Genomic DNA, 13,239 nt, shown 5'->3' on the forward strand with positions numbered 1-13,239 from the left:
AAGCGACGTGCCACAGTCCACGAACTGGCAGTTGGTTCTATAAGCTGATCGTATCGCGCTCCTCCTGAGTAAGAGCAGGAGCCACCACATGCTCCGACGTCAACAGCAACGACGATTAGACGAACTGTCCTCACCCACCACAAACCGTCTGGCATACAACCTAGACAAGAAAGACAAGACACAGACCCTCTTCGCCTGGCGCTACGTTCCGGTCGTACTATCACCAGCTGTAGTCCGGGGTACACCAGTACCTTGGTCGAAAGCAACGTGCGTTATCTTATATATTCGTTTCACTGGGCATGGTACAGGATCATTATAATTAGTAGATCACTACCTGCGAGGACCCCCATAAAGAACGAGTAACTGCAGGAGAATGAAACTTTGTGGAATCCGTTATAAACACATGTGGAAGAGAAATAACAAATAAACCACTGAATGAAACATTTTAATTTCTTAATTACAAGGAAACATTTGTTAGTTGCGTACTATGTTTACGTTCCAGATTTTAAACGATTCTCAGTGTGCGACAAACTGCATCTATGAGAGCCTGAAACAGAACTAAAGATACCACTTCACTGAACATTCCCATCCAGGCGTTGGGGTAATCAGCAGATCAGTACCCGTTGGCCCTACCTGCTGCGCATTTCAACTACCGGCAACTACAAGACCACAAGTAAACAAAGAGAACCAAGGTAAGTCACGTGTAAAGTAAATAAAGGAAAACCGGTAGATGGGATAAACGACCATAGTTTTAAGCTCCACCACAATGTGGAAAAAAATAGCTCAGTAATGATCTCTTGGCTGACTGGCTAGCCACAGTAGTCAGTAAACTCCTAATGAATGTGTGGACGGCTGTCGAAAGATAGAGGATTGTGACTGAAATGACTCGACTTGAAAACTGAACAGATTTTATCCGACAGAGAATAATTTAGTTAAAGCCCAGATACAACGCTGTAATTCCCATCAGTACACACTTGTTTATGGAAGAGTGAGTGACTCTCGCACAAATTACCTACCTTAAACGATGATATACGTCCCTCCCAGTGCGGTAGGAATTGTTTGTCGTTGCATATCAGTATGCGACTGTGATTGAAGCTGATCCACCAGTTCACTGTCAGTGGATGAGCAGCTTACTACGGACGTCTTCTTGAGCCAGAAGGCAACAACGATGGGGCTTCTTCACACGCTCAGGGGACACGAAGTGCTGAAATATACATATTTTTTCCTTTTGTCCTCATACACAAAATAGTCTAGTGGAGCTCAAGGAGATGTGTGTAGTGAATTACACGATACAGGCATATTAATGTGACCATCGCTTTCGTTCGATTTCAACGTGTAATAACCACACACAGACGTCAGATGACAGCACTAGCAGTGGAAAGTATATAAAGACTGTCTGGGGGAAGCAGTGCAGTCGTTGTCATAATTTTGAAACAGAGCGATTTATCAGACGTCCAGAAGAGTATCATCATTGGTTTTCGGGCCAAGGGTGGAAGTATTTCCGAAACGGCTAAGTTCCGAAACTGTTCGCGTGTTGCCGTGGTTAAAGTATACGGCGAATGGCAAAATGCCGCTATCCAAAACAGGCGCCGGGGCAACTGTGGTGCACCCCAGGCCATTCAAGATAAGGATGAACAACGGCTTCAGAGGTGTGTACGGGTGGAGCTCAAGGAGATGGCATATTAATGTGGGCATCGCCTCCCAGATGCACCAAGGGCCTACCAACAGTGTCTCGTCAGCAAGCATTCAGCAAATGTTTCTGTGTGTCGGCCTGCGTAACAGGTCCTGGATCATGTACCCATGCTGACTGTGGTTCATCGGCAACGAAGGCTAGAATTTGCATGCCAGTACCACAACGGGACATCCACTGAGTGGCGACAGGTGACCTTTACAGATTAATCACGTTTTATGCTCCACTGCAGAAATGACCGTTGGCATGTACGGCGTGAAGCATCTGAAAGCAAAACACCCTGCAACAATCGTCCGGAGGCCACAGGGGGGAGGACATTCCCTGGGTGATCTCGTCATTGTGATCCATTCTTGGTGACCATGGTGACCCCTACATGTAATTTATTTTCCCTAGGCATCATGGCATCTACCAGCAAGACAATTCAAAGTGTCACACAGCTTTCAGACTACATGCGAGGTGCAAAGAGCAGCAGGATGAGTTACCGTACTCCCTGGCCACCAAATTCTCCGGATTAAAACACAAACGGGAATATGCGGGACCATCTCGATCGGACTTTTTGCGCCATCGCTCCTAAACCGAGAAAACTAGCGCAGCTGCCAGTACCCTGGAGTCTGTATCACTCTACATCCCTGTCGTTTCGTTCCAGAACCTCGCTGACTATTTCTACACGTTGCGCAGCGGTCCGCGCTCCAAAAGGTGGATTTTCAGCCTTTTGACAGGTACTCACAATGTGATTGGACAGGGTAGGTTTCCACTTCTATAAGCAGCGTCTTTTCCTTTGTGCGCTATTTGATGGTAGGGGTAATTATTTTCTTAACACTCAGACGCTTATAGCAAAACTCAAAGATTATTCTCAGTTACTATGTCGGTGAAGTATCTTCTTGCTAACATTCTAACATATGGGGAAAGAAAATTAAACCTTTCACTCACCATTGCGCCAGGCGATAGTGATCTTGATGTCTTCCTGCATAGATGGGAAGCGACTATGCCGGATCAGTAGGAATTCATACACGTCAAGTCTTCTTCCTGGCAGACAACGCCTGAAACAGAAGACATCACCTAATGTCGCACACAATCTATTTATAGACTTGTTAGTGTCAGTTTCGGGAACTGGATGTAATATAAAATAGTGCTTCATGGAGTTCATTCCGATTTGCGTATGAACTTTGACAAAATAATGAGCAGAAACTTCACTTTCGGACAGAATTACGCAATCGTGTGTACGCAGTACAGAAGGAATCAGTTGTCTGCGCCACATTTACGGATTTCACGAATGTGTTTTCTGTTATTGTATTTTTTCCTTCTTTTCATCACGAACATCAGGCGAGGAACGAAATTGTTACGCCTGTATATGATCTACGCAGTTCGTCAGGTAAGCAACTCACTGAGGAGAAAAATGGATTTCAGGGAAACGTGTTCCCGTGCAGTGCATTATCTTTTTGCTTCAACGTGTCAAAAAAATAAGGAGTCAACTTAGAAACACGTTCATCTTTGGCTGACTTCGAGAAAGGCTTTAAGAAAATCAAAGGAAAAAAATGGGACATCATGAATCATCAACAATAACAGTAGCCTCTCATTTTCAAGTTAATATTATTTATGTAAATAAAGCAATTGTGATTGATGGTGGTGGCAAGTTAGCAGAACTAATAATTATAAAGGAAGGTCTGAGACAAACATGCAATTTATCCTCTCCTTTTGAAATACAGATAGATGTCTGGTTCTAAAGTAATTATTTTATGGATACAGTTGAATCAGTTCTCTACGCACAAATCAGTTACTTATTTTGACAACTTCACATTGGTATTCTGAGGAGAAAATGACTTCGAAATAGGAACACAACACATGTCACAAATACGGTGTGAAAATATCGGCTAGGGAATAGGTAATAGTGTCTCTGAGACATAAATCTTTTTTGAAGTAAAACTGTCATTATGAAAACATGAGCACAAATGAAACATAATGAAAAACTTGAATGTTGTACGTATTATGTTCACGATATGGGGGCTTAAGAGGAAGGTGATGAAACCAGTAAGCATCTAAACAATAAAACACGTAAAAAGACATGTCTGAAAATTTTCAAGATGGTTACTACTCTGACACTGCTGTAAGAACCTACATCTTTGAATTTAAACAGGAACTATTGGCATTGCTAAATTGCGGACGTGAAAATTTTAATAGCTACTAATCGATATAATACGTCAGGCAGAATGAAAAATGTTGATGCTGGAACAGAAAATTTTATAGCCATCGCACAAAAGAAATCGAAAGATAGCAGAATATTGAACGAACACCAACAGTGGAAACATCCATGAAAAGTCCCTCTAGAACTGAAAAGTTAAAAACGAAAATAGAGACAAGACCGTGATATATGAAGGGAAAAATGATAAAAATGTATGACCTAGATTGAAAATGAAGATTATGACGACGTTTTTAGCAGAGACTTTTGGTAATTTTGGAAATTTATGGTAAGGTCTTATGGGACCAAACTGCTGACGTCATCGGTCCCTCAGCTCACGCACTACTTAATCTAACTTAAACTAACTTACGCTAAGAACAACACACACACCCATGCGAGAGGGAGGTCTCGAACCTCCGACGGGGGGAGCCGAGCAGAGACTTGCCAAATGTCAATGACACATCTTCTTATCCATCATGTGACAAAATCTGTTATCTCGAAGTCACCTTACCTCATCCTACACACTTAAAAAAAAGTTTTGCATCACCTCGGTTCCAAGAGTTCCGGAACCTGTACAGAAAATTGGAATAGAGATCAACATAAACATCATTTCCGCCCTTTTTATTGCCTATGAAAACCACACATTGCATGTTGTGCCATCATACAGCGAGACCTTCATAGGTGGTGGTCCAGGTTGCTGTACACACCGGTACCTCTAATACCCAGTAGCACGTCCTCTTGCATTGATGCATGCGTGTATTCTTCGTGGTATACTATCCACAAGTTCATCAAGGCATTGTTGGTCAGGATTGTCCCACTCATCAACGGCGATTGAGAGTAGATCCACCAGAGTAGTTGGTGGGTAACGTCGTCTATAAACAGCCCTTTTCAATCTACCCCAGGCATGTTCGATAATGTTCATGTCTGGAGAACATGCTGGCCACTCTAGTCGAGCGATGTCGTTATCCTGAAGAAAGTCATTCACAAGATGTGCACGATGGAGGGAGCGACTTGTCTTCCATTAAGACGAATGCCTCACCAATATGCTGCCGATATGGTTGCACTATCGATCGAAGAATGGCATTCACGTATCGTACAGCCGTTACGGCGCCTTCCGGGACCACCAGTGGCGTACGTCGGCACCACATAATGCCACTCCAAAACATCAGGGAACCTCCACCTTGCTGTACTCGCTGGAAAGTGTGTGTAAGGCGTTCAGCCTGACCGGATTGCCTCCAAACACGTCTCCGACGATTATGTGGTTGAAGGTATATGCGACACTCATCGGTGAAGCGAACGTGATGCCAATACTGAGCGGTCCATTCGGCACGTTGTTGGGCCCATCTATACCGCGCTGCATGGTGTCGTGGCTGCAAAGATGGACATCGCCATGGACGCCGGGGCTGAAGTTGCGCATCATGCAGCCTATTGCGCACAGTATGAGTTGTAACAAGACGTCCTGTGGCTGTACGAAAAGCGTTGCTATCAGGGTTCCTCAGAGCCATAATCCGTAGGTAGCGGTCATCCACTGCAGTAGTAGCCCTTCGGCGGCCTGAGCGAGGCATGTTATCGACAGTTCCTGTCTCTCTGTATCTCCCCCATGTCCGAACAACGCCGTTTTGGTTCACTCCGACACGCCTGGACCCTTCTCTTGTTGAGAGCCCTTTCTGGTACAAAATAACAATGCGGACGGATCGAACCGTGGTACTGACCGTCTAGGCACGATTAACTACAGACAACACGAGCCGTGTACCTCCTTCCTGATGGAATGACTGGAACTGATCGGCTGTTGGAACTCCTCCGTGTAAGAGGCGCTTCTCATGCATGGTTGTTTACATCTTTGGGTGGGTTTAGTGACATCTCTGAACAGTCAAAGGGACTGTGATACAATATCCATAGTCAACGTCTATCGTCAGGAGTTCTGGGAACCGGGATGATGCAAAACTCTTTTGATGTGTACATATTTGCACGAGTAAGCTCGATAGTCTCTATTTACTGTTTTAGGATCACGTCTTCGTCTAGATTCTATATATGTGAATGCACTCAAATACTGACACTGCGTGGTTTTGTCTTTTGTCTTTGTTTTAATATAAACCTGCACTCTGGTGAAATAGTTTGCTTCGCACTTAACAACCAACTCTGTTATGCGATTACCAGGGAGTAGATACTCTGATCGTTCCATAGAACCATAGTGTGCACAATTTCAATGAAGCGCAAAATAAAATAAAAATTCTCTTGGAAAGAATGGACACACTAACACTCTTCCCACAGATCCTTCGTGACGTGGTCCATGAAGACGTAAAAAAGGTGAAAAACGTATATTCTTTTCCTTTACACTATAGTTGAAAATCCTCCCACAAACTTTTGAACATACAGACTGATGCACCCAAGTTGAATCACTCGAAACAAAATATATCCAAAACGAGTAAATGTATACAGGTGTGATTTTTACTTGTAACAACTGACACCTTGTCGAATTTTTCTGATGCACGACAGTAATTGTTAACGTTTATAACCGTCGAATTATAACGGATTATTTTTAATGGAAGTATCTAACTTTTTCTGTGGCAGTTGAAAGTGCTTTCGAAGAGTACCGGAAGGACGTGGCATGCGTGGAAATTTACGAAATAACAACAAGATATACCGTCTCAAACCACTGACCTGTCGTAAAGCTGAGAGGTCGTACGAACACCCTCACTACTGTTCCAAATGTGAGCAAACAGTTGTGCCAGGTATTCGTTTCGTATTTAACCCGTGCCGCTGAAGCCCTCTGCTGTTGTAGCGATCAGACAATAGCTCGTGAAACTATGCAGATTTTTACAGTGTACACGACAGTCGAAGAAGAGGATATGGATTTTGTTTAGGGAAACGTCACCAAACCTTTAGGTCAGTGGTGCAGTTGTTTGCTGAAATGTATCTTGACCGTGCCGAGTCGTCACGATCTACCTCCTGTTTCCGAAGTCCATTTCCAATGCGAGTAATCTTCTTTAGTTCTCAAGTATTTGCAGCTTAGGTCCTAAAAAGCTAAGTTTTCAACTATGGTCTTGTAGGCAGTATTTATGGTTTTCCTATTTCAGTTGAAGTATTGCACATTTACTCTGGACTAATTTGGTTTTTCATATCATCCGTTTTCTACCATCTGATGACAACCAGACTTCTAAATGATAACACCCTTCGCAGCTTCTAATCCTTTATCACGTGGGAGCTTAATAAAGTCGTCGCTATATAATGTGTAGACCTTTTCTCACATGATGACTGCGTAACTGTCTCCTGTCTTAAAAACTAATATTTTTTTGATTATGAGTTTACGCATGTATTTTAGTATACCTCTGCCCTGATTTAATAAGTAATGGGTGTTGAATGTTTTGTTTACTAGCCATAGTCAATAACACACAATTTGGCGATAGTATTCAACTCAAAGACAGACAGTTGGAAACCTATTGGTGACAACATTGTACTGTAAACACACTGAAGCGCCAAAGAAATTCGTATTCAAACACAGAGAAATGTAGAAAGGCACAATTCAGCATTGCGGTCGGCCACGTCTTTAGAACACGTCTGGCACAGTTGTTAGATCGGTTACTGCTGCTGCAATGACAGGTTGTCAAGATTTCAGTGAGTTTGGACGTGGTGTTACAGTCGCTGCACGAGCGATGGGACAGAATATCCGAGATAGAAATGAAGTGGGGATTCTCCGGTACCACCATTTCACGAGTGTACCATGAATATCAGGAATCCGGTAAAACATCAAATCTCCGACATCGCTGCGGCTGGAAAAAGATCCTGCAACAAAGGGACTAACGACGACTGAAGAGAATCGCTCAAAGTGACAGAAGTGCAACCCTTCCGCAAATTGCTACAGATTTCAGTGCTGGGCCATCAACAAGTGTCAGCGCGCGAACCATTCAACGAAACATCAACGATATGGGCTTTCGGAGCCGAAGGTCCACTCGTATACCCTTGATGACCGCACGACACAAAGCTTTATGCCTCGCCTGCACCCGCCAATACCGACAATGGCCTGTTGATGACTGGAAACATGTTGCCTGGTCAAGCGAGTCTCGTTTCAAATTGTATCGAGTGGATGGACATGTACGAGTATGGAGACAACCTCAGGACTCCATGGACCCTGCATGGCAGCAGAGGACTGTTCAAGCTTCTAGAGGCTCAGTAACGGTATGGGGCGTGTGCAGTTGAAGTGATATGGGGTCCCTGATACGTCTAGACACGACTCGGACAGGTGACACGTACGTACGCATCCTGTCTGATTACCTGCATCCATTCATGTCCATTGTGCGTTCCGACGTACTTGGGCAATTCCAGCAACAATGCGACACCCCACACGTCTACAATTGCTGCAGAGTAGCTCCAGGAACACTCTCCTGAGTTTAAAAACTTTCGCTGGCAACCAAACTCCCCAGACATTAACATTATTGAGTATATCTGGAATGCCTTGCAAGGTGCTGTTCATAAAAGATGTCCACCCCCTCTTAGTCTTACGGATTTATGGACAGCCCTGCAGAATTCATGGTGTGAGTTCCCTCCAACACTACTTCAGACGGCCGGCCGGAGTGGCTGAGCGGTTCTAGGCGCTGCAGTTTGGAACGCACGACCGCTACGGTCGCAGGTTCGAATCCTGCCTCGGGCATGGATGTGTGTGATGTCCTTGGGTTAATTAGGTTTAAGTAGTTCTACGTTCTAGGGGAGTGATGACCTCAGAAGTTAAGTCCCATAGTGCTCAGAGCCATTTGAACCATTTTGAACTACTTCAGACATTAGCCGAGTCCACGCCACGTCATGTTACGGCACTTCTGCGTGCTCGCGGGGGCCCTACGCGATATTATGCAGCTGTACCAGTTTAGTTTTCTCTTCAGTGTATTTATCCGGCAAAGGAAGGAGAACACGATATTTCAGTGCCTGTGTTCATAAACACGATGCAATGTTCCTTCGGACATGCATTCGTCTCCGAAGGGACCTTGCATAGTATTCCTGAAGAACACAGGCTTTCATTTAAAATGTCTTCCCTGTACGGGAATATACATAATGGATGTACTTGTGCAGGTTTTAGACACATAGTTGACGACATTTGGAAGTTGGGATCTGGCTGAGAGGCCTACTCGGCTAGCATAATTGTAAGGTGACCGCTTGCAATGAGAGGGAAATCCGGGTTCGAATATCGGTTCGACTCAAATTATCACTGTCATTCCATTAAAAAGCTGATGGTTGCCCACATTCGCAACTGTGAAGCATTTCATGTAACGGAAGGAGAGGTATTGGCGCAAAGTTCCTCGTCATCAGACAGTGCTCGCACCCTAGACTGGAGCTCCTCACAGCTGCCTCTGGCGCCGACCAGAAATCAATAGCAGCCTGCGTCACGCCCACAGTATTTGCGTGGAGTGCTACGCTGGACGTAGACTATCGCCATACGATTCTCCTGCTCCACTTTCATTGGATGGATCTGTGGACAGATGTTGATCAAATTAAGAGTGAATAACTATTGTAGCATACATGCCACCTCTTTTTCCCAAAAAATTACTGTCAATCAGAAAAACACTGTGTATAGATTTAACTAAATCCGTACAGAAATACTTTTGACGATTTCCTCACGATGACCGTACATGCGAGTGCTTGAGATGTACAGAGTACCGCACGGTACGTAAGCACTGTGAGTCTGCAGAGTGACCAAAAGCCACGGTAGAGGTTGTCCGATCTGAAGATGTACCGTGTGTGACACCCGACTGGGGTGGCTAACTAGATCCGGCGCATGGCGCGTGTGTGAGCAGGATATACAGTGAGGAGCCAAAACATTATGACCACCTACATAATGAAATGGCTCTGATCACTATGGGACTTAACTACTGAGGTCATCAGTCCCCTAGAACTTAGAACTACTTAAACCTAACTAACCTAAGGACATCACACACATCCATGCCCGAGGCAGGATTCGAACCTGCGACCGTAGCGGTCGCGCGGATCCAGACTGTAGCGCCTAGAACCGTTCGGCCACTCTGGCCGGCACCTACATAATAGTCCGCCGCAATACAGCACTGGTTGTCCCGTGGCATGGATATGTGAAGTCCGTTGTAGGTTACTGAAACAGGAAACATGATTCATGCAAACAGCTGACATGTTTCCTTTGTTCCACGGTCCAGTTTCGATGATAATGTGCCCACTGCAGTCTTAGTTGGCGATGCCGTTGAATCAACATGGGGAAGCATAGAGGTCGTCTGCTGCGTTGTCTCATGTTGAGCCATGTGTGCTTAACAGTGTGCTTCGAAACATTGGTTCCTGCTGCAGTATTGTACTCTGTCGTCAGGTATGACACAGATAGCGTCGACCCAGTTTTACACGGCAGGCAAGCTCCGACCTCCTCGTTCTATGATGAGGCGTAGCGTCCAACACGTTGTCGCCTACTAGCGGTTTCACCGTCCGTCAATCACTTTTCATTGGCGCTCGCGGCAGTAGAACGCTAACAGTCACCAGCTTCGCCGTTCTGATATGCTCGTTCTCAGGCGCCGGGCCATGAAAATTTGCCCTTTGGCAAAGATGCTTATGTCAGTTGCTTTCCCCGTTTGGGGTCATATTGTCGGTAAAACTATTCCCATCCGTCTCTGCTCCACTTAAATACTTTCAAAAATGGGTCAAATGGCTCTGAGCACTATGGGACTTAACATCTATGGTCATCAGTCCCCTAGAACTTAGAACTACTTAAACTTAACTAACCTAAGGACAGCACACAACACCCAGCCATCACGAGGCAGAGAAAATCCCTGACCCCACCGGGAATCGAACCCGGAAACCCGGGCGTGGGAAGCGAGAACGCTACCGCACGACCACGAGATGCGGGCACTTAAATACTTTCCTTACCTTGTCACGTGCCCGCAACGCCAGCAGTCGGTATTCTTTGTCCCGGTGGGCAGTGATCATTATGATTTGGGACATCAGTGTATGAACAACGTATTAGAGATTTATATGTAGTAAAGGCGGGTGTATGGTACGAGTTAACCGACTTCGAATGTGGGATGATAATAGGTGATAGACGTGTTGGTCGTATTACTAGGTCTACAACTTTGCTTCCGCCGTTTTTACTCGGTGTCCGAGTCTTTACTGTGAAAAACTTACAAAAAATTTACGATTCAAAGTTTTGGCCATCGTTGTCCACTCCTTTTTCCTAGCTTTAGGGCAGCATACGAATCCCGCAATGTATAAACTGGGCGTCTTTAGAGGAGAACCATGAATCGGTCCAATTTTGCACTTCATATGACCGCAAGTGCTATCAGCTAGGTCGTGTGTGATAGATCGAGAAAGGTGTCAGTCAGAGGGAGGAATATCTGGAGAATACAGCGGGTGGGGTAGAACTTACCATTTCAACGTTTCCAAGTACGTTTTGACGGGATTTTCGACATGGGGCCGTGCACTGTCATGCTGCAAAATCATTTTTTCATGTCTATCGCTGTCGTGTGGTCGTTTGTCTTTCAGTGCTCGGCTCAAACACATCAGTTGCTTTCGATAACGATCTCCTGTGATAGTTCCCGTCGGTTGCAGCGGCCTCGAAAGTTTTCTTTCTTTCACAACCTTGCCGGTCTTCAACGCCAAAAACACCATTCTTGAAGCATGGAAACCATTTTCTGCGAAGTTCTGTCACTAACAGGCGTCTCATCACAGGTCTTACCCAGCTTCTTATGAGCCTCAGCTGCAGATTTCTTCATATCAAAGCAGAAAATTAAAGCCTCCCGCAGACGACGAGAAATGGGCTCATAAGTTAACGTATTCAGTCGAGAATAACTTTATGATGCAATCAAAAATCGACTGATATTTTGATGGCGTTATGTTCTCAAATGCCTACGCTTACTATATTACACTGACGACAAACGACTTGCACCACTACTTTCCACTACTGCCGTCTATTGCAAAACGGCGGAAGCAAAGTTGTAGACCTAATATATCAGATATCACACAATAAACAGTTTCCGTTACAGTATCTAGGGTGGATCGTATACTTCGCGGAAGAAATTTTTCCACACGTCTAAATAGTCACACAGGATGGCCTCAAGTGTTCACGTTACCTCGACTGAGTCATACGCAGAGATCAGCGGTCGGCTGTGAGCCAGATCGCCGCCGAATTAAGTGTGGATCATTAGAAATTCATTTGTGTCAGTACTGTCGGAGACATAGGTACTGCACTCGTTCCAGCACCGTCTACACTCTGGTTTCCTTTATATTTACCGTGAATTTTGAGCAATCAATAAATCTCATGAATGCAAAAACCTGGGAGATAACTCCCAGAACGAATCTTCACCCTGCAACCAAGGAACACTGGTTTGAAACTTTCAAGCAGTTTAAAACTGAGTGTCGGGGCAAGGTTCAGAACTCGTACCTTCGCCTTAGCGGGACACTGCTCTCTACCGATGTCATTTTAGAGACGATATGTGGAAATACACGGACATAAGCGACGTTGACAACGGGAATATTCATGAATGGTTCAACATACAAGCTGCGCCTAAAAGGTCTAGAGAATGTCATCATAAAATAAAACTGGATATATTCGAGGATGTGCTGAAAAGTAATTCCTCCTAATTTTCTATGCCTTAAAGCTTTTTAAATGAACTTTATTAACATTCTATTTCTTTATTCTTTACGTCTGTATGTTTATTTCTCAACACAGTCACGCTACGCACGAAAAACTTTTCCCAGGAAGAAACCAGGTAGCTGATAGCGTCACTGTAGAATGTTTGACTTCCTTGATGGAGCCACTACCTCTGCCTTCATCGCTTTATCACTATCAAAATGCAGTCCTCGATGGTGATGTTTAAATTTAGAAATGTATGGAAATCGGATAGGGAAAAGTTGGGAATGTGTGGGGGGTGATCGATGATAGTGAACCGAAGGCGTCGGATTGTTGCAGATGTCGCGGCGTTCGTTTGTGCTCAGACATTGTCATGCTGAAGGGAAGGGTTTATATGGCTCTGAGCACTATGAGACTTAACTTCTGAGGTCATCAGTCCCCTAGAACTTAGAACTACTTAAACCTAACTAACCTAAGGACATCACACACATCCATGCCCGAGGCCGGATTCGAACCTGCGACCGTAGTGGTCGCGCGGTTCCAGACTGTAGCGCCTACAACTGATCGGCCACTCTGGCCGGCTGAAGGGAAGGGTGCTTCATGTCAGAACGAACTCTTCGAAATCGCGCTTTCAGTTTTCTTAGGGTCTCGCAGTACACCGACATAATTAGGTTACACACCGCCGTGTTGCACGATACATTTCAGACCCCACTAACGCCAATGGATTCCTACTTGCGTCAGAGAAGGCGAGAGTCAACGAAGTAATATGCACGACATTTAATATTTCAAACAGTCAGGAGAAGAGAT

General features: G+C 44.8%; 1 long non-coding RNA gene across 1 annotated transcript in view; it reads right to left on the reverse strand.

Moving 5' to 3' along the window:
- Nucleotides 1–13,239, reverse strand: part of LOC124556557 — a 295,085-nt gene that overhangs the window by 171,098 nt on the left and 110,748 nt on the right. Inside the window, exon 2 of the long non-coding RNA XR_006968620.1 lies at nt 2,621–2,730. This is a non-coding gene — a long non-coding RNA (uncharacterized LOC124556557). The remainder of the gene's footprint in view (nt 1–2,620; nt 2,731–13,239) is intronic.

This window comes from Schistocerca americana, chromosome X (genome assembly GCF_021461395.2).
Source record: "Schistocerca americana isolate TAMUIC-IGC-003095 chromosome X, iqSchAmer2.1, whole genome shotgun sequence".
NCBI classification, from domain to species: domain Eukaryota; kingdom Metazoa; phylum Arthropoda; class Insecta; order Orthoptera; family Acrididae; genus Schistocerca; species Schistocerca americana.